This window comes from Hippocampus bargibanti, linkage group LG03 (genome assembly GCF_051943395.1).
Source record: "Hippocampus bargibanti isolate YZ-2025 linkage group LG03, ASM5194339v1, whole genome shotgun sequence".
Taxonomy (NCBI): Eukaryota; Metazoa; Chordata; class Actinopteri; order Syngnathiformes; family Syngnathidae; genus Hippocampus; species Hippocampus bargibanti.
In genome coordinates, this window is record NC_142736.1 from 29,198,999 (window position 1) to 29,223,629 (window position 24,631).

The window sequence follows — 24,631 nt, forward strand, 5'->3', positions numbered from 1 at the left end:
TGCCAATCCCGTTACAGTCAGCCTTCTTGGCCTGCTCGCAAAACAAAAGAGGACACACGAAGATGCAACCTAAATCTCAAGCAGATGTTTTGCATGAAAGGCAAGACAAAAGGGAAGGGTTGATAAATGATTCCATGGTAATTCCTGTAAGTGGACTTGAAAAGATCGAAATAAAGAAACCTTCCTTGAGGGCTGATGTCACTTTTTCTTCTTCTTCTACCGAGGAGCTTCCACCACATCGCTCCATTTTGTGATGTTACGGATGCTATTTTGAGCGCGGCAGCGGGACGTCAAGGCGAAGGTGTACTTTAAGTAAGTGACAACCTGACGCCGGGCTCCATTTGATGCCCACCAGATCAAAGCCCTCACGGCAAGGCCGTGCTAATTTGAAGTCTGCCGCCGTGATGATCGCCGAGCGTGATTAGCCCACAATGGCGCTCTTATTAATCACATCATTCTGATTATTCTAATTTGACTCGACTCTCCCACTCTCTCAGTCTCCCCTTCTGTCATTTCCCAATAAAACTGTCAAGCAGGGTCGACGGCTCTCTGCGGTAAGTGGGTGACATTTAAAAGGCTGCAACATGACTGACAGTGTACTCACAGAGGGAGGGAGTTAAGAGTGCAGAGAAGAGCGGGTGCTTTCAGGGGGGATGCCCATGTTAATACGTACAAATGGGTAATGTCTCCCACAGCAGGTGCCCCCGAGCAGACAAACTGGATAAATATTGAGACTCTAACGTATCAGCATGGCAAGGGAAACCCAACTGTTTTTATTTTCCCATGAACCTTGTCTTTATCGAATTTCCATAGCTTGAGTGTCGCACCCCATATGGTCTTGAAGCAAAGATTCCAGGAAAAATATTACTAATAACCCACAGAACTGTCTTGAATGATGTCGACCCATCACAGGAAACATTAGCTTAGCTTTAGGAAGTCGGGAATGTGTTTTTTTTTCTTAGAATATTGTCAACAATATTATTTTTTCACTTGTCTGACAGTTTAAAATTTAAAAATGGGAAATATGAGAAACAATGTCGGGGTGAATCTCAGAAAGGTGCTGCTGTTTTAATGAGTAAAATAGGTCAAATAGGCTCACCCAATATCTGTGTAAGCTCTCAGTTATACAGGAGTGATCCATCGATTTAAATGCTTCTTCAGCCGCCATATGTACTTCTTTGAACTTCTTCACCCAAAAAGCTATCAGCGAACTAAAATTGTGCTGGTAGCTCTGGCCCTATATACTGTATATCACTAATGGGCAAAGTGGCGGTATCCATTATGGATATAAAGGATATAGGGCCAGAGCTACCAGCACAATTTTAGTTCGCTGATGAAGCTTTTCGGATGACTAGCGCAATGTCCGACACCTTCAAAGAAGTACAAATGGTGGCTGAAGAAACCTTTTAATCGAAGGCTCACCAAACATGAAAAAAATGAATGTGTTAATATACTTTTATTTCATAACGTTGAATAATCTCGATTCATGTAGTATTTACAGGAATATACCTGAATCCTATATTTAGCAATGTAGCCACTCCCTGCCCCAAATCATCCTGAAATAAACATTTTTCCTGTTTTCTTTGATCGAGACTAAAACAAATACTCTGCGTGTAACCTTGCTGTGTGAGGCCACACGCTCAGTGAGAGTAGAACACTCCACCCTGAGTGAGAGTGTTTTGTGCGTCATACTCAGTGTGTCCCCGGCTCAGAGCCCAGACAACACCGATGCACATCCGCTCATCAGACAATGGAAGTTGGTCGCCATGTAATACCCGCACAGCAGGCGTCCACGCATGGCAGGAAGCTCGTCCAGCTGACCCGATGCCGCCTTGCATATACAGTACAGTTACAGGAAGGTCCTTAGGACAGCGAGTCCACCCTAACACTCCTTGCTGTAATACAACTAAGTTTCCACCATAACTGAAATTTTTTATGTATATTTTTCAAAGAAATAACCTTAGCTTCTTACATACTGCTTCGTAATCAAAATAAAATCAATATTTCAAACAAATGGCAAAAACAATATTCATTTGGTTTGTAAATACATTGTAGTCTTTGTTGATGATGCTAATCTTGCATGGGTATGACTTACTTTTATAAGCTGTCCATTATGACATAAATCAAATACATTTATATTTTTTTACCAAAGAGAATGTGTCATTTACGATGAAAATAAGGCTGTATGTATGTATGTATGTATGTATGTATGTATGTATGTATGTATGTATGTATGTATGTATTTATTTATTTATTTATTTATTTATTTTAAATGTTGCAGGACGTGGAAAGTGGGGCTAACACATTTGTATGACCAATGTGTACACAAACACATACAAGACACCCGCTGTGTTTAATACACTTCGAGGTCTGTGATATTCACACCTATCAGACCAGAATGCCCGTCCAGACTGGTCCATTTGGCATGCAGATGGCCCACCTGGTAAAAGTGTGGTGTAATTGGTGCAAAACCGTGCCACTGTGAGTCCGAGCAGCCGTGGTACTGGGTGGGGGGGACTCATTTTCTGGACAAAGGGCAGGCGTGTTTTTTTTTTTTTTGGCTCCATAGTAAATCGCTGAGGAGAGCCTATATTGCACAAGGCCATATGTTCACCACATCTTGGAGCAGCCACTATGTCTTTGTGCGCGCGTTGCTGCAGGGTCATACGTCTTTTTGTGCCATGTGTTATGGTGTGACATGGCCATTATGGATGAGTGCTGACAGCCGGTGGAATGGCCACAGACAGAGAGCTTGTACTTGTTGTGTTAACACTGGCGGGGACACAATAATCTGCTACTTGTAAAGCAGGTATCGTCCTGACACAACCATTATTGTGTCCATATGGTAATGAGGACCGGGGAGCGACTGGGAAATAGATTTAGAAGAGGCCGATCCTGGGCCACGGCTTGCGATGGGAGATGGGGGGTTCGAAGAAGGAGGTGGGAACGGGGGCATTAGGTTTGTTCTTTTGCATCACTGAGCACTGAAGAGTTTGTCTAAATTGCCACAATACAAATTAGCTAGGCTGAAGAATGAATGAGGGAGGGGTGAAGCAGATGACAAGTCTGAAGATTTAACTCAAAAAATACAATGAGCCCCTCCCTCGTCCTGCCCACATCCTGCTCTCCGAGCAGACACTCAAAATGGAATTAAAAGAAAGCAGGACGGCCGTGTCGTTGGTGTCTTCTAATGAAGCAAGCGAAGATGCAAGTCAATAGAGCAATTCATTAACAAATCAAAGTCCCAAAGGGCTTGGCAGCATGGCCGTGTTTGTGAAAACCTACATTCAGAATAGATGCCCATATGCCGAGGGTCAGGAGGAGTTAGGAACGAGGGGCGGGGAGGGGGGGGGGGGTGTGAAAATGTTGACCATTCAACACAGCTATTTAGATTACTGCTGTATAATGTGGTCAATGCTCTCACAACACAACTTCCATATGGTCCATCAAAGTTGATCTTACTTCCCACGGATTGGTCTTTAGTTGAAAAGCGTGCTGGTTTGCATTACATTTTCAGCATTGTTCAAATTCCACTGATTGACAGTTTAGAATGTTGGGTCACTTTTTGATTGACAGTTTAGATAGCATCTGGACCAAACACTAAGGCTAAATAGAGAACATTTCAATATTTGATGAATATGTGAAGTACATTTGAAAAAGGTGTTCTGTTGAATCTGTTGAATATACCTTTAAAAAGGGGCGGGGCTCCCACTGACAGGTGATGACCATTTTCACTTGACGGATTTAAAAAAAACGTGTCGTAGTTCGCTTCAGTGGGAAATCCTTCACTTTATCTCCAATATAACGGCAATGGTAAGATGCGTATTCTATGCCTGATTATCTGTCAAAGACAAATCTGTCAAATAATTGTTTGAGATTGAATCATGCTTGCTTATTTTGTGTTCGTGGCGCTTTATTGTCTTTTTGCCGCATCGCTTGACGTTACTTGCTGTTCGCAATCGGCAGAGCAATCACCAAACAACGTGGGCAAAAGTTAGAAAGTTAAGACTTGTAATTTTAGTGGTGTGCATGCTTAGTTGTGTTTTGTTGTAGTGTTGCCACTTCTAGTTTGACCGTCTGCATTGGAAAGCTGAATGATGATTTTGCGTGACGGCTAAAATGAATAGTGGCGGTGTTTTGCTTCCGGGTTTGACTGCTGGGATTTGTAGTCCTTTCGATCGGTTCCAACTGTATGGTTTCAGTTTGTTTTGATGTTGATATTGATGATGATGATGATAATTGCATTGGGCTTTATTAGTCTTGCAGTGGAGACATTTAAATTTCACATCAGCAAATTTCTGAAAGGAAAATGAAAGAAGTAGAAACACACACATACAGCAGCTGCTGTATGTGTGTGTTTAATGTGCCTACGACACCAAGATGAGTTGCTAAGACATCTTTTTTGGTGATACACGTTTCAGCCTCTTTGCTCATAACACACTATGAATTATTAAGCAGATATATTCTTTTTATTTATTTTTTTGTTCTTTTGACTTCAAGATGCCACCCCGACATTGGCTGCCTTTCCAGCAGCTCCTGTATTTTGTATTTCTACTTCTTTCCTTTCCTTTCAGAATCCGAATCATAATCAGAATTCCTCTTCTTTCATAACTTTGCTGCTGTGAAATGTAAATTTCTCCACTGATAGACAAATAAAGGTAAATCCAATTCAATCCGATAACATTTGTCTTAAGATGAAGCATACATGATTTTCATACTCGCAATTGTGGTGCATGTTAAAATAATGTGAGCATTACAAAAGTGTAAATTAGAAGTAAATAAAACACAAAAATGCTGTCACTTTTTATTTATACATTCAATTAGTATAAAAATGTATGTTGTTTTTTACATTTTCAATTGTTTCACCTGACAAATCAACTTTCTATATTCTGTCAATTGTTGCTTTATAAAGTGAGTATTGTGAGTATTTTGTTCAAAATTGGGATTCTCCCAACCAAATAGTCAGACTTAACATGTATGATGAAACCTTCTCATCCATGTATGATGAAGGTAGAAAAAAGTGTGACTATATTGTGATGAATGAAGGTAAGTACGTTATCCATTTTTTGTTTTATTCGTCAAAGTCAGCTTTATTGTCAAATATGCTAATATGTATGACATACAGCACAGATGAAATTACTGTCCTCTCGGACCCAGCATGCAAGGCACTTATAATTACTTTAACAAACATAATAAACATGAAAACGCCAATTTGCCGGGAGAGGGGAGCCGCTGCGTGTTCATTCATGCTTACCTTTTGGTTATTACATGCTGTGGGCTTCAATATATGATCAAAGAGGTAGCCTTCCAAGATAAGTAACAATCATTCTTCAGAGTGCTGTGAAAAAACGTAAATGACTGCACATGATCACTTTTAATTCATGATCATACCTATAGTTTTATCATCTCTGGTCTTCGTAAATGTGCATGTTCAAAAGATGACAAGTATCCACTTTGGTCTGCCGGCTGCACCGTACATTCTAACGGCAAAAGTGGTCATACGGACACAAGGTGTGCAAACGGCGATAACATTTTCATACTTCCCACATCAATATTTACGACCAAAACAACCAACGAAAATCTAGCGAACTCAGAACATGCAAACTCTACATGAAAATACAAATTGTATCACAAAAGTGTGAGGGAGACTGTCAACTGGCTAACCAATAATCAACCATCTCATAAAAAAAGATAAATGATCTGAGCTGTAATTTTTGTGATAGTCAATAAATGTAATTTAATCTCTTCCTAAATCGCAGATGTTCAAGTCATACATTTCCAGTCAAGTGTGCCAAATGGTGCGCTCATCATTTACCTCTGCGCCAACATTCTTCTTTCCGTCATGTTGCTCATATTGCTTCGAGCTCTAACCAGCAAACCCCCTTAAATGGCCCCCACTACCCACCACCTACTACCTCTCCCACCCTTGCTGCAGAGAACCTTTCAGGGGGCTTTAAGAACTTCTCGCAGCAGTGGCGTTGATGTTGTTCCACACGAACGTGATGGCAGTACTGATGTGACTGAAGCCCCATTGAGACGGCGGTGACCTGCTGAAGAGGATTCCAGCCTGGAGGGCACTTCACATGACTCTTTCAAATCCACACAAATAAAGCTCTTTATGGCCTGAAAGTGGCCCCCACAGAATGGGTGCTACAGAGCCCCCTGAAAAGCCCAACACGATTGTCATGGATATTACATGACACAAGCAACAACGGGCCAAGGAGACAAGTGTAGATGGCGAACAAAACTCGAGCAGACTTTTCCGTGCGGTGGGCCAGGGAATGTTGACAGGCCACTGAATGGTCTGTTTAACCCTTTGAAAGTGAAAAGGGGCTCCCTGAAACAAATGCATTCTGATAGACTTTGTACGCACGGGGGACACAAAAAGTACACTAAGCCCCCCGCCAAAGGGAAGCAGGCAGAAGGCGAGAGACGAAAATAAGATTGGAAAGGTGGGAACGTGTTTGCGCCAGATTCCATCAGCCGGGCTCCTTCGATTTTCTGGCTCCAACGCGTCCCTTTTGAGCTTGCCGGAGAGATGATTTAAGCCTTGACTGGGCTCTCGCATGCGTTTGGACTGAGCCTATTTAGAATTTTAGACAGACTGTTTGTTCACAAGAGTATGTTGTGGTTTGATGGAGAATGTCAAGCCTAAAGAAAACACTCTTCCTCTTGCCACCGATGCACATTCATTTGACTACCTTAAAAAAAAAAAAAAACTTTTTCTTATGCGTAGAAAGGTTGAGGGGGGGTGTATGCTTGACTGACAGCTACATAGAAAAGAACAACTTGCCCACAGGCCTGAGCAGAGAAAAGGTGGGGGTAACTAATAATAACATCATTAAAAAATGCTAATCACCATCATGCTAATGCTTTACTTTGTAATTAAACTTTGCTCTAAAACAGATATTACTCCTGCTGATTTAAAATTGGGCCAATGTGACAGTTATGGGTTTTTTAATTGCAAAATTACTCAGCATTGCTAATTGTTCCACGGGTGATTGAGAAAACACTTTGCCAGGATACTCCATCAGCGTGGGCAAGGGAGCAGAGGCCTCTCTGGCATCACCACCTTTGAGCATCCGCACATTAGCTATAATAATAATAATAATAATTGGTTGATATAAAAAAAATGCAAATCATGAACTCATTCACTGCCATTCACAAAGGTATCCGGGAATTGAAAATATGATGTACAGCGCCATTCCCGAATTTATCCAGGTTTTGTTTTTTTCTTATTTGGGTGCCGATAAAGCACTGTCTATGGACTGTGGCAATTTTTTTCCCCACAAGGGGGCAGGATTCCCTTTACCATGTTAGCACTGCTGTTGTTTAAGCCCAATACAAACATATGCAATATGTGTGTTTTACATTGTATTTTGGACCCTCATTTCAAGCTCATATAACTCCAGTCCGGGGCGACCCGGTAGTCAAGTGGTTAGCACGCCGGCTTTACAGTGCAGAGATCGCAGGTTCGCGTCCTGGTCCGGCCTCCCTGTGTGGAGTTTGCATGTTCTCCCCGGGCCCGCGTGGGTTTTCTCCGGGTCCACCGGTTTCCTCCCACATTCCAAAAACATGCATGGCAGGCAGATTCAGGGTGCCCTCCGCCTCATGCCCGAATACAGCTGGGATTGGCTCCAGCACCCCCCGCGACCCTAATGAGGAATAAGCGGTACCGAAATGGATGGATAACTCCAGTCCCATATAATTTAGGAATTATTTGTTTGTTTGTTTTGATGAAAGAAGAGTGTAGGGTTTGTTACGCTGCATTGAATATGTATATAGTCCTAGAACTCAATATTCTCTGGGTCCTGTCCTGCGAGTGACAATGACAAAATGTCTGGCAGTGAATGAGTTAAAAAAAGTTGATGCAATGTTCCTGACGTGGTACCATCATTTTTTAAAATAAATCTGGTTGAACACTTTTTCTCCCTGTCTTGCTTCAAAATTTGTTTTCATAATCCATTGCTTAAAGGGGTAAAACAATCCAATGGTGATGCTATTTGTTAGCTTTTATGTGACAATACAATAATATACAATGCTACACATTTTGCTCAACAGCAAAGTGCTGCAGCTAATCCGTCAAACTCGACTCTCAAAATATCCTCTGAGGAAATCCCACCCCAAAACCTTTGGCTGTCGATTTTAATTCTCAACTTTCAGAAAGTGCACGGCGAGGTAGAGAAATATGCTTAGTTCAGCTCCATCTTGTCATGGCAGTGTAGTTTTGACTGGGAGCAGACACCACCGCCATCGGGCGGGAGGCTTTCGCCACGTTTGTGTCGCCGCCACTTTCAGTCGGCGAGCCTTGGTGACAGCTGCAGGATGTGTGAGGTGCATTGAGATGTCCGGATACTCGCAATCCTGCCACCGCTGTCGCCGTTGTGAGGCCAGCCAATTATGCCTTCAGCATGCAAATGTCTTGTAGAGAAAGAGAGAGGGAGTGAAGAGATGGAGGGCGGGGGGGCTAAGACAAAGATACAATGAGGTCTGTGAGGCTTCGCGTTTGCACTCCACTCCAGTCTGAGACTCTTGTTTAATTGTCGTGTTTACCGGGAGACTACATCCCATGTCATTAGCACACAGTGTAGTGTCATTTGTGTTGTCACACCACTCCACAGCTCCACGAGGTCATTATCGCCATGACTGGCTTGAGTGGAGAAAATTGACATATTTTACATCACTAATGCACTCTGAGAAGTTGTTTTTCCCACTGCCTTCAAACAGCCACGGGGCCAATTAATTTCTGACCAGTCCAAATCCTGATGAGGGTTGTTGCACTTAATGGGCTCCGTTTTACACGGCTCCCTTTTTGATGGGACAGACAAGTGGAGCGTTTTACAACAGAGTCTGAATTAAGGACACATAATTACAAAATGGATATGCATATCTGTAATATGTTTGCAATGGAAAAACAATGAAGCCATAATTAATTTACAGAACTGAGGTCAGTCTGCTTCCCAAGCCCTCAAATATTAAACCCATGAACTTATCTTAGGTTCAACATATCTCACCTTGAACTCATTCACTGCCAGACATGTCCAAAAATGTGTCTCCACTCCAGTGCCAGGGTTTTTGTCATTTTCACTCACATTTCAGGACCCACAGGATATTGTTTTTTGGGATTATGTAAACCTTAGAATCTCTTCTTTCAATAGAAAAAAAGAGTTAATTCCTAAATTATATGGGTCTGCAGTTATATGAGCTTGAAATGCGGGCGGCACTCCAAAATACAATGTAATACATACATATTGGTTTATATAGCGCTTTAACAACAGCTATAGCTGGAACAAAGCGCAAACATGGAAAAAAGGGAAATGCAGCCCACTTGTGGAAAGAAAAAACATTGCCAGAGGGCTGGTCAAGCGCTTCATCGGCACCCAAGCAAGAAAAAAAACCTGAACGAATTTCAGAATGGCGCTCTACGTCCTATTTTCTATTCCCGAATGCATTCAGGAATGGCAATGAAGGAGTAAAGCATACATATGTAGTAAGAAATATTTTTGCATTCATCTTGTCAAGTGCTTCTAATTTTGATGGTGGGAACCTAGCCCAGATGACTTGCAGAAGGTGGAGTAAACAAAGGAGTACGCGCTGAACAATCACGTGGAAATATGCTTTAAAGTAGAAAACAAAAAAAAATAATTCCCACCAGAGAGCCTCAATATCTACGGACTTTAATATTTTGTTATTTTTTCTTGTTTAGGGGTATTCAGCGTTTTGCTTTATTTGCATTGGATTTTATCCAATTCTATGTTTTATAATAATTGTACACAATACATCTCGAAAAGCATTGCATTTACCAAAGGCATATAAAGTGTTGTGGTATAAAAATATCAGACTTCTTGGGGCTGTTATCACAGCAGAAGAACACATTAATATCAATGAAGTATTGCACAGAAAATACATTTGCATATTTTGAATATATGCATTGCTTGGATTTGCACACCTTTGAGACGGTGCCAGCGCCGACAGTAGAGTGGGAGGAGAAAGCGGATAAACACTGGTGGGAGTGGGAGGTGACTCCCTGACTGCCCGGTCAACACAGGTGGCACATTCACAGGAAACACATTTAATTATGCTCCTTGGTAACAATGCGTTGTCCTTACAGCGGCTGACATCGGTGTTGACAAAGGCCGCCGCCGCATTCTAATCAGCAAACAAAATGCAGCAGAGCACACCCCCAAGGCCCTGCCGGTGCATCATTAGCTAACCACCTCCGAGTATCCAGGGGAGGATGCGACGGAGTGCAAAAGTGTCATCCAGCATCACGCCATCAGGCAGCCAGAACTCGCTTCCCACCCCGAGAGGAAGAGGCTGACCAATTGACGGACAGACGGCCAACGGAGGGGTGGAGAGAGGGGTGCAATTCTGCATCCCTTAACCACGCTGTCCCAATAGGGCCCGGTTTAACAAGAGGGCTGACAGGCTGCAGCTGGGTCCTGCCTAACTAAGGCGGGGACATTAGCGGGGCCCTGTGCGTCTGTCTCATTAAAAGACATCAGCCTTCCATTCCCGTACTCGCCGTGCACTTCCGTGACAGCTCCCGCCCTACTACTCCAGAGGCGGGCAGGTGACGGGAGGAGATGTTGACATAAGAGCGCGGTGAGGGACAGGGGTCAAATGTAAGGGAGACCCCTGTCTCGAGGACAGTGATGACCTCGTTAGGGGCCCCTGACAAAGGAGGAACCGTCTGAGCGTCGCAGTGTACGCAAGGGAGGGTGACATCGCGGCCAGCCCGACCACTGACACGCCAGTACTCGCTAATTAGCATCAAAGCGGCTGTCCTTCATCTCGTAATGAGGACATGTGAAGACAGTATCACACTGTAACATGGACTGTAACTGCAGTCTAGACAGTCCAGACAGAGCAATAATCGAAACGATGACGGGAATATTTAAAGGAGCTGTGTTATCTTGTGCGTGGTGTTTGGGTCGTCTCACAGTTCTGAGGTTCTGGGCTTAACTCTTGCATCCGACCTTACTATCTGACTCTGAACCGTTCATTGATGTGAATTAGAAACTGGGAATACCTGAGTGGTATCAGAAATGTACGAAACAATGGTCATTGGACTCCAGGGTCCTATCGCTACATACTTCGGAAAAGCTATAGAGTACATTCTAATCACCCTCTGACCAATATTTGGAGCTACATACCCCACCTACCCGAAAAGGGCTTTCTCACGATACTGTTTTTTTACTTATATGCCCACTTTCTAATATGCTTATCCTCACAAGGTTGGTGAGGCATTCTGGAGTGTCTACCTGTCTTCTGACAGAATGTGAGGGACACGTTTAACTTCTTGCCAGCCAATCACATGGCATTCTGTCCATAGTCGAACAACCATTCATGCTCACAGTCAACCCTTGGGACAATTTAACTGCTACGCATTGTATTGGAATTTGGGAGGAAACTGGCGTACCCTGAGGAAACCCACTCAGGCATGGGAACTGGTGAACTCCACACAAGAAGGCCAGAGCTGGAATCGAAACCTCTGCATGCTAACAAGTTGACCACCATGCCTCATCTTGTCACGACAGCGTAGGATTGGTAAAACAACTACCCCACTACCCCTCACACCCATGGAGGGCACTCATGCACACGCCAGAGTGTGTGCAGACTTCACATTGCCAAGCCCACAATCTGAAACTTCACCACTAGATCACTGTGCTCCCTTCTGCATTGTCCACTTGCCCTTACACAAACTGACACTTGAGTGCTTTTTCCTCATGTGAAACCAGATTCATGAGCATTCCTAATTATGCAAAAGGGTCCCAGCGCAGTGGCATTAAGCGGCTTCTCGTTCGTTCAAACCAACTGCTTGTATACACTTCCCAGCATCCTTCCTCCTCCGGCGCGGTCTCCAGAGCTCATCTTAAAAGAGGAGGATGATAGGCGTGATGAAGTACGGGTCACACGTCTGTTTGATCAGGTGATAACAAGGGGGCTGGAGAAATCATCTATCTGCAATAATCCCCCCCGACTCGGGAGAGATGCGGCGGAACATGCTAGCGGATGACAGATGCACACACTTATCACCATATTCAGCAAGGGCCTTCATTATCACTGTAATGTGAAGCAGGGGAGCCCACAACCAAAATGTCCAATTATTCAGCATCTCGTTTATCCGCCCTGGCTTCCTTGCTTTGGCCAAAAAAATGGAAGCAGACAGACGTCGTTGTTTGTTGTCATTGGAGGAGCGGGTTGTTTAAAAAGGAAAAAAAAAAACATGTTTTTGTCCAATGCTGAATTTTCAGTGAATGGTTACTGTGAAGTGTTTTTTGCTTCTTGTTTTTTTTTTTTTTTTTTTGCTCTTCAAATAAAATACTTAAATCATAATAAATCATGATAGAGTAAACAAAATAAATAAATGAATAAATAAATAAATACATAAATGTATTTAAAAAGCAGCTGCTTTGGAATCTGGCTTCTCAATGTACATAGAAGTGCAGCTGAGCACAAGGGTTTGCGATGTACTCTATCAATGCAGCTTGATGTCAGTAGAAAACTCATCGCTAAAAAAATAATAATAATTCAAATAAGAACGCGCAATAGAATACCATAGTTATAATAATAACAATAATAAACTTTATTTATGAGCGCCTTTCAAAGCTCTCAAGGACATTTTACAATCACATAAAAAGGACAAAGTTTTTCTATTTCTATCTTTCCTTTCATCTCCCTTTCGTAACTTTGCTGCTGTGAAATGTAAATCTCTCCACTGCAAGATGAATAAATCCAATCCAAATAAAATCACAGATAAATGTATAAAAAGAATTATAAACATTTTACAGTATTGTTTGGTGGTATCAAAACTTTTTTTCCCAGTATTTCTGGTATTTTTATTTCCCCCCTTCCTTTTTACATGGAAAACAGACATGTTTTATAACATGTATACCAAGTTTCCAAATATATATTTTGGAAACGTGTTGCTAATCGCTATCCCAGACCCACCCCCAAGTGGGGAACATTGCAAAAAAGTGAGACAAAATCAATAAATAAATACAAATAAAAATGGCCACACACTGTAATCACAGTGACATTTTAAATACACTTTTTAACCTCAGAAAAAAATGACAAAAATAAAAACAAATTTTGCTTTAAAGAAGAAAATCTGTGACATTGTGGTGACTTTATATTTAGAGATGAATATATAGAGGGGCTTATTGTTTGTTTGCTATTACATGTTGCCTATCTTTTTTTCCTGTCATTTATGCTTAATTTAGGCATCCGCACTTGTGGGTTGTTTGATTTGTTCTATGCATGTAAACACATCCAGGATGGATACGTGTCACTTCAGATGTCCATGGCAATAGACAGTCAATATAGGTATTAAATTGGAACTGTGCACTCGGACCTGTGGTGTAAATATAGCCTCATTTTCTGGAACCTTTCTTCCTCTTCTTCGGTCACAGTAAAGGAAACGATCCCATTTCCTGCCGGAGTCCGTGTCAGGGAAATCATGTAACCATTTATATTTGCCAGAAAGAAGTATGGAGATGAGATGAAGAGTCTGCAGGAGGCGTGACACAGACATAAATCCACAATGACAAATCTAACCAAGCACAATCGCAAACGCTTCTATCCACGGTGTCACAGGACAATTTGAAGTCACGTCACCAATCTCGATTTGGAGGCCGTCTGCCGCCGTCTGTTGTTGTGCTTGCAAATGAAAGGCTGAGGCGTAGCGAATGAACAAAACAAACGCGCTAATGATTGTTTAGACAGCGGAAACATGAAGCAATTTTGGCTGATTATCACGACAATGTCTGCCAATAACGCTATTGTTAGCAGACTGGCCCAAACTCGGGTGGGGAGGGTTGGGAAGAAGAAAAAAAGAGAGAGTGATTGAGAACACAGCAGGGACAGCTGAACCCTTCATCTTTTATTCATTACATAAATTACATTTTAACAAGAGAAAATTCCTCATTATTACTTTATTGTACTGTATTAGATCTCTGTCTCTCAGATTGATAGAGTGATGGCGCTTTTATGAATATCAATATGTTGAGACAGAAGGGCTGTTGAAGACGTCAGCCAAGGTCAAAGATATATGTTATGACAACAGCCACAGTGATAGCACGCAATCGGGTCAGTAGACGGCGGCAGGAGTGGGAATGTAGTCATTGTACTACCAGTTGGGATTTTCTGTATATTGGCATTAATTGCTGAAGGAAAAATAACAAAAATGACTGAACACGTGATTCACCACACAGGGTAAACTACAACCTCCTGCAACCTTGAGTCACAAATGCAAATGTCCTTCTCTTTGAAACTGGTTAAGTAGTAAAGTAAATTAGTGCATTTATGAGAACCGCAAGCGTGTGCTACCATGTAGCTAAATTTGGTTTGGTCAATTGTGAAATACATTAGCACATTATCCCACACTGCTGATACCTTGGAGAAAAGTTCGTCTGTCTAAGCTCTCAGTTGTACAGGAGTGCTCCATCGATGAGAAGGTTTCTTCAGCCGTCATCTGTACTTTTTTGAAGGTGTCGGACGTTTCGCCTCCTATCCAAGAGGCTTCGTCAGCGAACGAAAGTCTTACTGGTCGTATCGGTCCTATTTATATATCCCTAATGTCCAGACATGGCGGCGCCGGACACAGCTATGATAGGTCCCTACTCTCAGATTGGGGGGAACAGAGGACCACTCCCTGTGGCCCCACTGATTGTTCCTACATTCCTGACTAATGACTGGCCTGTTTGCCCCACTCCCTCCGGTATCACCTCATCAGCATTACGAATGTTGCCTAACCTGTGTTGCCTAAGCAGGCTATTGTATGAACGATTTCACCAGACCGATTTAATGAAGGATTTAGTTGTTTTATGAGAATGTTGTTTTACTCCCCTTTCAAACCATCTATGTTCTTTCGGTAAGATTTTAACCTCATTGTCGTCAAATGAGTGGTTGCTAGCTTTTAGGTGCACATGTACTGCCGACTGAGGCCCACGAGTATTATCCCTTGTTAGAGTACTATATAAATCAATATGTATGTGGTCCCCAGCCCGGATAAATACAGAGGGTTGTGTCAGGAAGGGCATCCGACGTAAAAGCTTGGCCAAAACAAACATGCGGATCAAACCTCTAAAGACGGAGGACACTGATTTGCTGTGGCGAGGACTTGAAGGGAAAAGCCGCAAGGAAAAGATGTATTGTATTGTATTTCTGTAGTTGACTGTATAATCACCCTTGTCCATTATTTGCGGAACTATGGTTATAAATATCACTGTTCTGACCAATTAACTTTAAGCTAAATCTGGCACATTTACACCATTTATATATGGTTGATTGCTCCATCAATGTAGGGATTTCATAGGGATGTGCACCATCCCTATGAAATCCAGAAATAAATTATTGAAAAAATGATTTTAATCAGACACTATCCCTTCATAAGTGAATCATCATTGCAGTTATTTATTCTGGCTAGTTAGTGGCGGTATGAGTTGTAAATCGATTGAAAAATGCATTATTCCAACTTTTTTAAGTATCATTTTTTTAAGGAGATTTTTTTCCACAGCAGGTTTGTCTCGTGATCATAAAACATATTTCAGCATTTCTATTCATTGCAGTAAATTCTAAAATGTCCCAGTGCATTTGGATGTACGTTTTTTTCTTTCTTTCTGAAAAATCTGTCAGTCACCCGCGAGGCAAGTGCTGCCTGACAAGTGAGAATACTTTATTCAAATTGGTCTTGGGCGGCCGAGAGCAGACGACGGTAAACGTCTGAATGCCAAATGAAGTATTTATGAAAAACGGAGCCACGTTGTCCTCCATCCTAAAGAAGCATTACGCTCGCACGAGACATAGAAAGTGGAAATGTTGACCTTTTATGCCCGGGAGTATGGACCCATACACACACACACACGCACACGCACACGCACACACACACACACACACACACACACACACCATCTCAGCTCTAGGGACGTTATCTCAAATAATTACAGTCGGCCTTCCTTGTCCCTAGTGGTGACTGCTTATGAGCGGGTACCAAACAACAGCAGGTCACTGCGGACAGGCTCCGTGAAGGAGGAAGTGAGCGTTGGTAGAGTGGAAGATCTAAAACCTGCCTCCTAAGGCCTTGGCAACAGCTCTTAATTAACCACCCAGGTATTCTTGCGCCGCACGGCCCGCTGCCCGGCCGGCCATATGGCTGGAGCAACGCCACCGTCCTAATTGCCAGGGGAAGCTCTGCATCAAAAAGACCTCAGCCAACATAAAGCTTGTGTAAATTATTTTTAATGGTTCCCTTCTGGCAGGGGCGCGTGTTTGTCATCTCAAAAAGTGTGGCCAGGGTGATTTATTTGCCCTTGACCCTTGTTTTTTCTTTTTTTTTTTTGCGCTCACTTGGTGATAGTGTACCGCATCTACCTGATTCTTCCAAGTCCCATGCACACACACGGGCCGAGGAGCCATTAGCTCAGTCAGCCACCAACTACACCCCCCGCCCCCTCCTACTTGCCCTCATGAATTGAATGAGTGGTTAAAATGCAAAATAAGTGCCAAGCGTTAATTCTGAATGACTCATTGCTGTTGTACTTTAATTATTGTTCACCTCATGGCTGCCAGTCGTTCAATTCTAAATATGCCCTTGTTGCTAAATGTACCTTTTAAAGATGACCAGGTGGTACAATTAGCACTTTTCACACCTCCAGAACATATTTGAATGCACGCCTAGCGTTGACACCTGGCAAGTAAAAAACGTACAAGAGGTCCATTTTTTTATGACACAGGTCAGTTCCTACCGTGGCATCGTGACCCCCAATTTGTACATTTACTAACATAAACTAAAAAAGTAATATCATCCTAATTTTCAACAGTAGCCAAAATGGAACTGTATAGTGCCACTTGACGACGATACTAGTGCAGCGTGTTCCACCGGAAACAAATTCCTTGTGTGTTCTACATACTTGGCAATAAAGATGATTCTGATTCTGATTACAGTAAATACACAGTAGCATTTTACACCCAAAAGTAGATGAGTAAAAAGTATAAGCATTGAGTCGTTTGTGTGAAAATGTAGGTGCAGTTGGTCCTATCAGCCATCTAAGTATTTATTTATTTATGTATGTATTTATTTGTGTATGTATCAATTTTTATGTATGTATTTATCTGTTTATTTTTTTTTTTGTTTATTTATTTATTTATTTATTTGTTAATTTGTTCTTTTATTTGTTTTTGGATTCCCTTTACCGACTTTTACTACTTCACTGCTCCTTTCTTTCAGTTTACTTTGCAATTTGTCCCTGGAAGGGTTCATCAGGGACAAAGTGAGCAGTTTATCGCAGTTTATCGCAGTTTTCCGCTAGTGATATTTTTGACTCTCCTTGTAGAAGGATGTTGCAAAGAAAACGAAGGTCCCGACCACCATGCTCTCCTCCCAATCCACTTCCCAGTAAATCAGGAATACAGGATAATTCCATGCCTCCTCCCACCAACTCCTGCGGGTCTCAAGCCAGGCCATCGGAGAGCTGTTTTTATAAGGAAGCGAGCCAGCAATCTGGTCAGAGCGACCTCACATCTGCCTCGCTAATGAGGACGCCTCCCGTCCTCGGATCCTTGTAAATTGTCCTGTATACCTACATGGGTCACAGACACTGTTGGGTCAGCCTGTAAGATGCAGGAAAAGCACAAGAGAAAAAAAACATGCATACACCGTTTTAGTGATATTTACACAAATGTGTTATGTCGTCATGTGACCCCTCTTACCAGTTACAAGCTGTTATGATGCCAAAATAGGACGGCCACTATCACCCTTAATGGCCTTCAAGTATAATTAAATAATATGCAGTGACAGTGTCAAATTTTACTTACAATTGTGTGGTGAAAATGTTTATCATGGCGACATTTCATTATATCATATTGTACCTGTAGAACAGATCCTACTTTTCGTTCTGCACACTTCTAACTGTAGTTGGATGATAACAATAGTTTTGCACTAAAGTCACAAATTGCTCTTCCGATTACTTTCTTCAGAGAATTCAAACACATCTCTAAACACACACCCACATGAATGTCTTGCCCAGGTATGGTTCATAAACCTCGGGAAAACTCACAAACTCAAAACCCCAGCTGCTCCTTCGTCCCAACTCCGGCTTAATGACTCGGTTGATGCTTGGTACCGCACGCAGCACACTTGAGTGGAAATGAAAGCATAATTGCTGCCATAGATCCAACACACAGTGAAAATAATACGAGCACGCCTCCATGCATTTAACTGCCCAACCGCCCCTCTCTCGCTGTCTCTTGACGACATCAGAGTCATTACTGCCCTATATTTTAATGGTGTTTTCCCCTAAAACCTCACACATATGAGTCACGCTCTTGGGCGTGAGTGTCGCCAAAAAGACCCCCGCACATTGACTTGATCTGCTGCCAGTTTAATGTACCTGTCTTGTGAAGCAGCTCCAAATCTCCCGTTTGGTGGTTTCTGCATTTTATGCCAAATGAGACGGCGACACAGGCGGCTCGTTCCCAGTTTTAATGAGCCTCCCACAGCGAGACAGGGAATGCGATATCGGCCAACACGGGCTAATCCAAAATGCCCTAAAACAGCAGGCCCATGAATTAAGCAAAAGACACGCATGCCTGAAACAGCAAACACTTTGTAAAGCAGCCTTTTGTGCTGTCACTTTGACTTTCATTTACAGTGCTGAAAGTTTGTCTGGACAAGCCTCTTCTTTCTGTCCACTTTGCAAACACACCACTGATTCTTCTATGTTGTGACCTTAAATTAATCTTCCATTTGTGTATTGTAATGTAGTATTACACAAGAAGCCTTTCATTTATTTACTTATTATTTTTTCCAAAATGTGACCCGAGCATGTTAATGAGCATTTTACAATGAAACGCCATCATTGGGTGTTTTAACTTCTGTATAATGATTTTCATTACTTGCAACACATTTGTTGAAGTACATTTTGATGATTTTTGACTGCCTTTGGGATGCATCAACGCAGTCAAACATGGACAATAATCCGATTGTGAAAGTGAGTGAAGTCGACCAGAGTGTTTTGCGAGGATGATAGGTACAGGTACTCTGGGGCAAATAGGGTCTTGTTAGGTTAAGAAACCAGCGGTTTCACGTCAACAGTCACCAATAATCAGGGTAGTTGGAAGAGAAAACGGGCGAGGAAGGGAGTCGAATCTTGGTGAGGGGAGTGTGGATCTGGGACTAGCGCTGGCGAAGTGAAGGAAGAAGAGCAGGTGAGGGAATCTGTTTCCCATACATTGTCACTCCAGGGCTACTCTGTCATTCTTCACTATCCTGACAAACTACAGAAAAGGAGGCACACTTGCACAAAATTGCTCCACTGGAAGCAGATGAGTTCCTTCCAATGTTTAAAGAGCAACTTTCACTTATAGGCAGAGGCTTTGTTACATTGATCATCTGCTTGTCATGCCAATTTTGTTCAGCTAAATGAAGCTCGCAGGTGCTCAGGGGCCCTTATTCTCTGACCAGACAATGGGGGGAACCATCACTACCTAGGTTTGTGTCATTGGGAATTAGATTAGCACATTTTAGAAGAAGGATTTGTGTGGTTGTGGCGGTGGATCACCGCAGTAAATTGAGGATGTAGACACCATCGTTTTGTTCTCCCAGCGGTGCCCAAAATATTTTTGACCAGAAGATAGATAGTCCTAAAATTTGGAAACACCATTCTAGACAGTCCACAAATTTGTCTTGACATATTTCAACATTAGGTGTAAAATTACAAAAAAAAAAAACTCCCCCAGCTGCCAAATGCTTTGATTTGCCACTCTGGTTGTTTGTCTACAAAGCTAATGCAGTGATTCATAAATGTGTTAAACCGAGGAGATGACAAGCAAACAAGAGCTGAACATTAAAGGCTTCCGAAATACACCCTGAAGTCTAAAAACTTAATTTCAAAACAACAACAACAAAAGTGATATGATATGTTTTGAAGGGACGGCTTTTCAACTCAACAAACGGCGCCGTATTTGACGCCAACTTAGTGCCAAAGCAAGCCGTGATCACACAGCAAACAAGAGAGCGGCCTTGTAAACATTGCGGCACCAAAGAAATGTTGAAACGTGACGATGGGTTTGCAATGACGGCTGATGGACGCTTTGAAACGAAGCTGCCAAGTATTGTCACGTGCCACTGACTCACAGCTGCTCTGCTATCTCCTTTGGACTTGAAGTAGGCAAAGTGATCTGTTTTTAAAAGTTGCACGTTTTAATATCCAGACGCTTTAGGCTTGGATACACGCGCAGCAGCGTGATCAATGGTTCGGTTAAATTATGGTGCCATGCGGTGGCATGAAGGGGGGAAATTCATTACCGCTGAGGGTCGTTTACTCCCAAAACAAAAACATTTCATTGCGACGGAAAAGCGAAATTAATATTGGCTTCGCATGAAGCCGATTTTATTTGCTAAAGAACTGCCACTTTCTCCCCGCCACCCCCTTCACTTCATCCGCCGCATGAAGGATTGAACGTGTGACTTGAGTAAAATGACTTCTACGCTCGCACACACAAACACACCCCCATCTAATTTCACTCCCCTTGTTTCTTTGCCTTTGTCGCCGCCACAAACCCACAAAGCGACACGCACACGTCGCATATGCGTTGCAAAAAAGCATTTCATCCTTCCTTTCACCAAAAGGCCTTTGTTTCTCCATGATGCCTTGCCATCAAAGGCGCCTCGAGTCTCACTGTTGACTCTGGATGAGGCTTTTCGACGTCACCACATTTAACTGTGTCAAAGTCTGCACATCAAGGGTGTGCTTAGCTCGTTTGATGAGCAAACAGTGTGAGGACGTTACGAATAAAACGTCCAAAGTGTCTGCGGTAAAGATGGCATCAAATTCTAACGTTGGGACGACAGTCGGGGGCTGTTTACAAAGACATTATTTTTAACTGTGCAATCAATCACACATCGTTTGGAACTTTGTCGACAAATCTTAGAATGAAAGTGTTTACAAAAAAAATACAAATGTGTTTAAAATTACGCAGAAAATGGTGGTTTTGCTTGTCATTCCCTGGTTACATTTGTAACCCTGCAGCTACCCTGCTTGATTAGTTTTATTGATATTGCCATGATTCCCAACAGTGCTCCGAGTGGCAAAACAAAGCACATTCTTGCGTATTTGGTTGTCTGAAACTTGCATAAACAATCAATATGACCTGTATTTTATTGTTGTGTTGTCAACAGAAAGTTTTGCTTCTTGCTCAACATCATTGCATTGCTTAAACTCCAGCCCGCATCCTCCTTCAAGTCTGCTTGGTGCCAGTGCCGCTTGCGTCATTAAACTGTTTCACGTCTGACTCGGCTTCTCGTATAACTGATTTATTCCTCTCCCTCATCATCTAGCATTTGTGTACGGTAAAAACATAAACACAATCAGGATTTTGATGTGCGAAGGATAGCGTTGTATGCAGCTATATTTATTTGGCCATAAAGACTTGATGCAAAGTCATCCCGAACGGTTGTGGGGAAGGTCAGGGGCACGAACAAGGAGAAGAGGGATGGAGGCTTGGGTGTATTATGACGTCTTTGAAGAGCTGTTGAAGTACTAGGAAAAGTTTGATAAATATGGCTAAGGTTTACTGACTGGGAATGAAATATACACCATGTTTGCAATTGCTGACTAACCAAATATTGAATAAACGTGTCACATAGCATTATATGAAAGCCTTTCAATCGGGATAAAGTATTTTTTTTTCCGTGGTTTTTGTATTTCTTCTCATTCAGCTGAGCAAATCTAAATCATAAGTAAGACGCGACTAGGATTCAGGTGAAAATAAAAGTCAAAATCCACCCAGCAAAGCACACACTGCAGATGTGATGCTGTTGTATACAAGTATAATGCAGAGTGAGACTTAGAGAGAAAACAGCTTTTATTTTGCGACCACTTTGGTTGAAGCAACACATTGAAAACATGTAATACTCTGGTGAACATCATTTTAGGTCTAAATTAATCCCACAGTTGTGAGTCAATGTCCACATGACAAACAAGTAACATGAAATTTGTTGTTTGAACTGTTCTATGATATCAATCCATTCACCCACCCATTCATTTTCCGATCTGCTTCTGCTCACAAGGATCACGGGGGTTGTTGGAGCCTCGGGCATCTTTGGGCAGTGGGTGGTTGGGTGTGTCTCAAGACACAAACAGGCAATATCACATTGATGGACAATTTTTAGTGTTGAATCAGCCTGTCATGCTTGTTTATGGCATGTGGAAGGAAACCGAAGCAACCAGAGAAAACCCACACAGGCCCGTAGAGAACATGCTAACTCCACACAAGGAGGCTCAAGTCTGAATCGAACCTAGTTCATCTGTATTGTTGCACAAGAAGGACCGCTCTTTCCAATATACAATCGTACCAAAAAAAAGCAATTATTTTCCACTTTCACTTTTTTCGTCGTTTTCACCACATTCAATGGTTTAAGACAGCACATGATGGCAATAAAAATGGTTTTGGGTCAGCCCTGACTTCTTTATCCTTTAAAAGCGAACCACATATCATGCTCAACTGTGACTATGCATTTGACAGTAATACTTGCCATGCGTTCTTTCTTCTTCTACTTCCATTTGTTTTCTTAAAAGCCACCTTTCACACTTGAAGCTAACATATTTGACACAAATTTAAGGATAAAGCTACATATATGCTCTGTTTTGACCATTCCACACTTTGTGCAACATGATGTCATCATAGACTGCCTTGCCAAAATTATTCATTTCGCTCATTTGACTCAGATATGAGCTCAAGTCGCATCCGATTCTTGATCCGAAATTAATCCACACTTTGTGGCAATAATATTTTCATCTTTTCTTGAAAGAGTCGAGGGAAGTCTAGACGTTCAATCAAAAGATGAGACTCTTATGTTGGGTGTGTTGGCCTGGTTCGCCATCTCCACTTATTACAGTATTCCCAAATGTGTTCGATTTAATTGCGGTCAGGACTAAACGCACGTTGCAACTCTATGCTGCTTCCTTTTTTTTTATTATTCTGAATGTCAGTGCATACCCAACTAAACTAAAAGCTATGATGCACAGCTCCTACCATCCCTCCTGCCCACCCTGACAGCACTGGGTAGCTCCTTCAGCCAGAGACTGTTACACCCACGCTGCAAAAAGGAGAGGTACCGCCTCTCGTTCCGATCATCTGCTGTCAGGCTTCTTAATAATCACATGTGAATGAAAAAAAAATCTGGACTCTTGTACTGTAAATAGCACAGTCACCTTATGTCGATGCAATACAGCTCCACATATCAATATGCTTTTTGTTTTATACTTGCATTATGTACAGTTTTTATGAAACATTCTTGTTACAGTATACACCTCAGTCTTAACATTTTTTGTTATGCTTTGATTATCTTGTTTGTATCTTTTCACCCCCCACCCCCTTTCAAATTGCTGCTGTGGACTGCAAATTTCCCCATTGTCTTCTTCTTCTTCTTTTCCTTTCGGCTTTTCCCTCCAGGGGTCGCCACAGCGAATCAATGTCCTCCATCTAACCCGGTTTTGTGCATCCTCTTCTCTCACACCAGCTACCGTCATGTCCTCTTTGACCACATCCATAAACCACCTCTTCGGTCTTCCTCTCGGTCTCTTGCCTGGCAGTTCATGGCTCAGCATCCTTCTCCCGATATCGTCACTCTCTCTCCTCTGGACATATCTAACCCATTTCAATCTGGCCTTTCTGACTTTCTCTCCAAAGCCTCTAATATGCGTTGTTCCTCTAATCAGAATCAGAAAACCTTTATTCATCCCACAATGGGTCATTTGCAGTCCACAGCAGCAATTTGAAAGGGGATGGGGCGGGGAGTGAAATGTACTCATTCCTGATCCTATCCAACCTGGTCACTCCCAAAGAAAACCTCAACATCTTCAGCTCTGCTACCTCCAGCTCTGCTTCCTGTCGGATATCCTTGTGGCTACATTGCAAATGTCCCCATTGTGGGACGATTAAAGGCTTTCTGATTCTGATACCAAGCCCTTTTGTGACAATTCTAACATAGAAGTGGTTTTCTCTTGTGCTTTATTGCCATTGTCAATGGCTTCCATAATTTGCGTTATTTGCTCTATTTTTGCACATTTTTCGGGCAAACTCTGTTTACTGTTCTGAAAAATGATGTACAACCATTCTTGGCAGTCAATCCACATTTTGTTATTTTGCAAAAGTTTTGAGACAAAATATTTAGTTTTATATTGAAGTAACTGCACCATAAAAAAAAGGCCATACATTCAATTTTAAACATTATCGTTCCAGACTATCACAGCTAAGCATGCAAAAGGACAACCCTGATATCTACATTTGTCATCGGAGTGTGAAGAAATTATATTTTTATTTGTTTTTCCAACAAAGACTGTGACGACAGCTCAATCAAAGGACGACGCAAAAGCAGCCATGATCGATGATGAAACACAAAGGTGGGGAAAAAAAATCATTGAGAGGCTGAGGATTCATTCGCTTCGCTGCCACTTGCAAAGTTGACGTCTGACGACCTTTAGCACACCGCCATGTGAAACAACGATAATTTTATTTTTCATGTGTCCGTTATGATTACCCTGTGTTTAGAGTCAACCTCCAGACTAAAACAAGCACACGCAATACCTTCCCCTTGAAGACCCAGTGAGCCATCATATATATTTGC

The 24,631-nt window shown here is 42.2% G+C and overlaps 1 long non-coding RNA gene across 5 annotated transcripts in view; it reads left to right on the forward strand.

The window, feature by feature from the left end:
- The first annotated feature begins 3,739 nt into the window (after positions 1 to 3,739).
- The window catches only part of LOC148900916 (uncharacterized), a 195,943-nt gene continuing 175,051 nt past the window's right edge, over positions 3,740 to 24,631 (forward strand). For 4 of the 5 annotated variants that reach the window (XR_016114541.1, XR_016114535.1, XR_016114537.1 and 1 more), the window contains exon 1: positions 3,740 to 3,813. This is a non-coding gene — a long non-coding RNA (uncharacterized LOC148900916). The remainder of the gene's footprint in view (positions 3,814 to 24,631) is intronic. The other variant, XR_016114538.1, reaches the window with a different exon arrangement.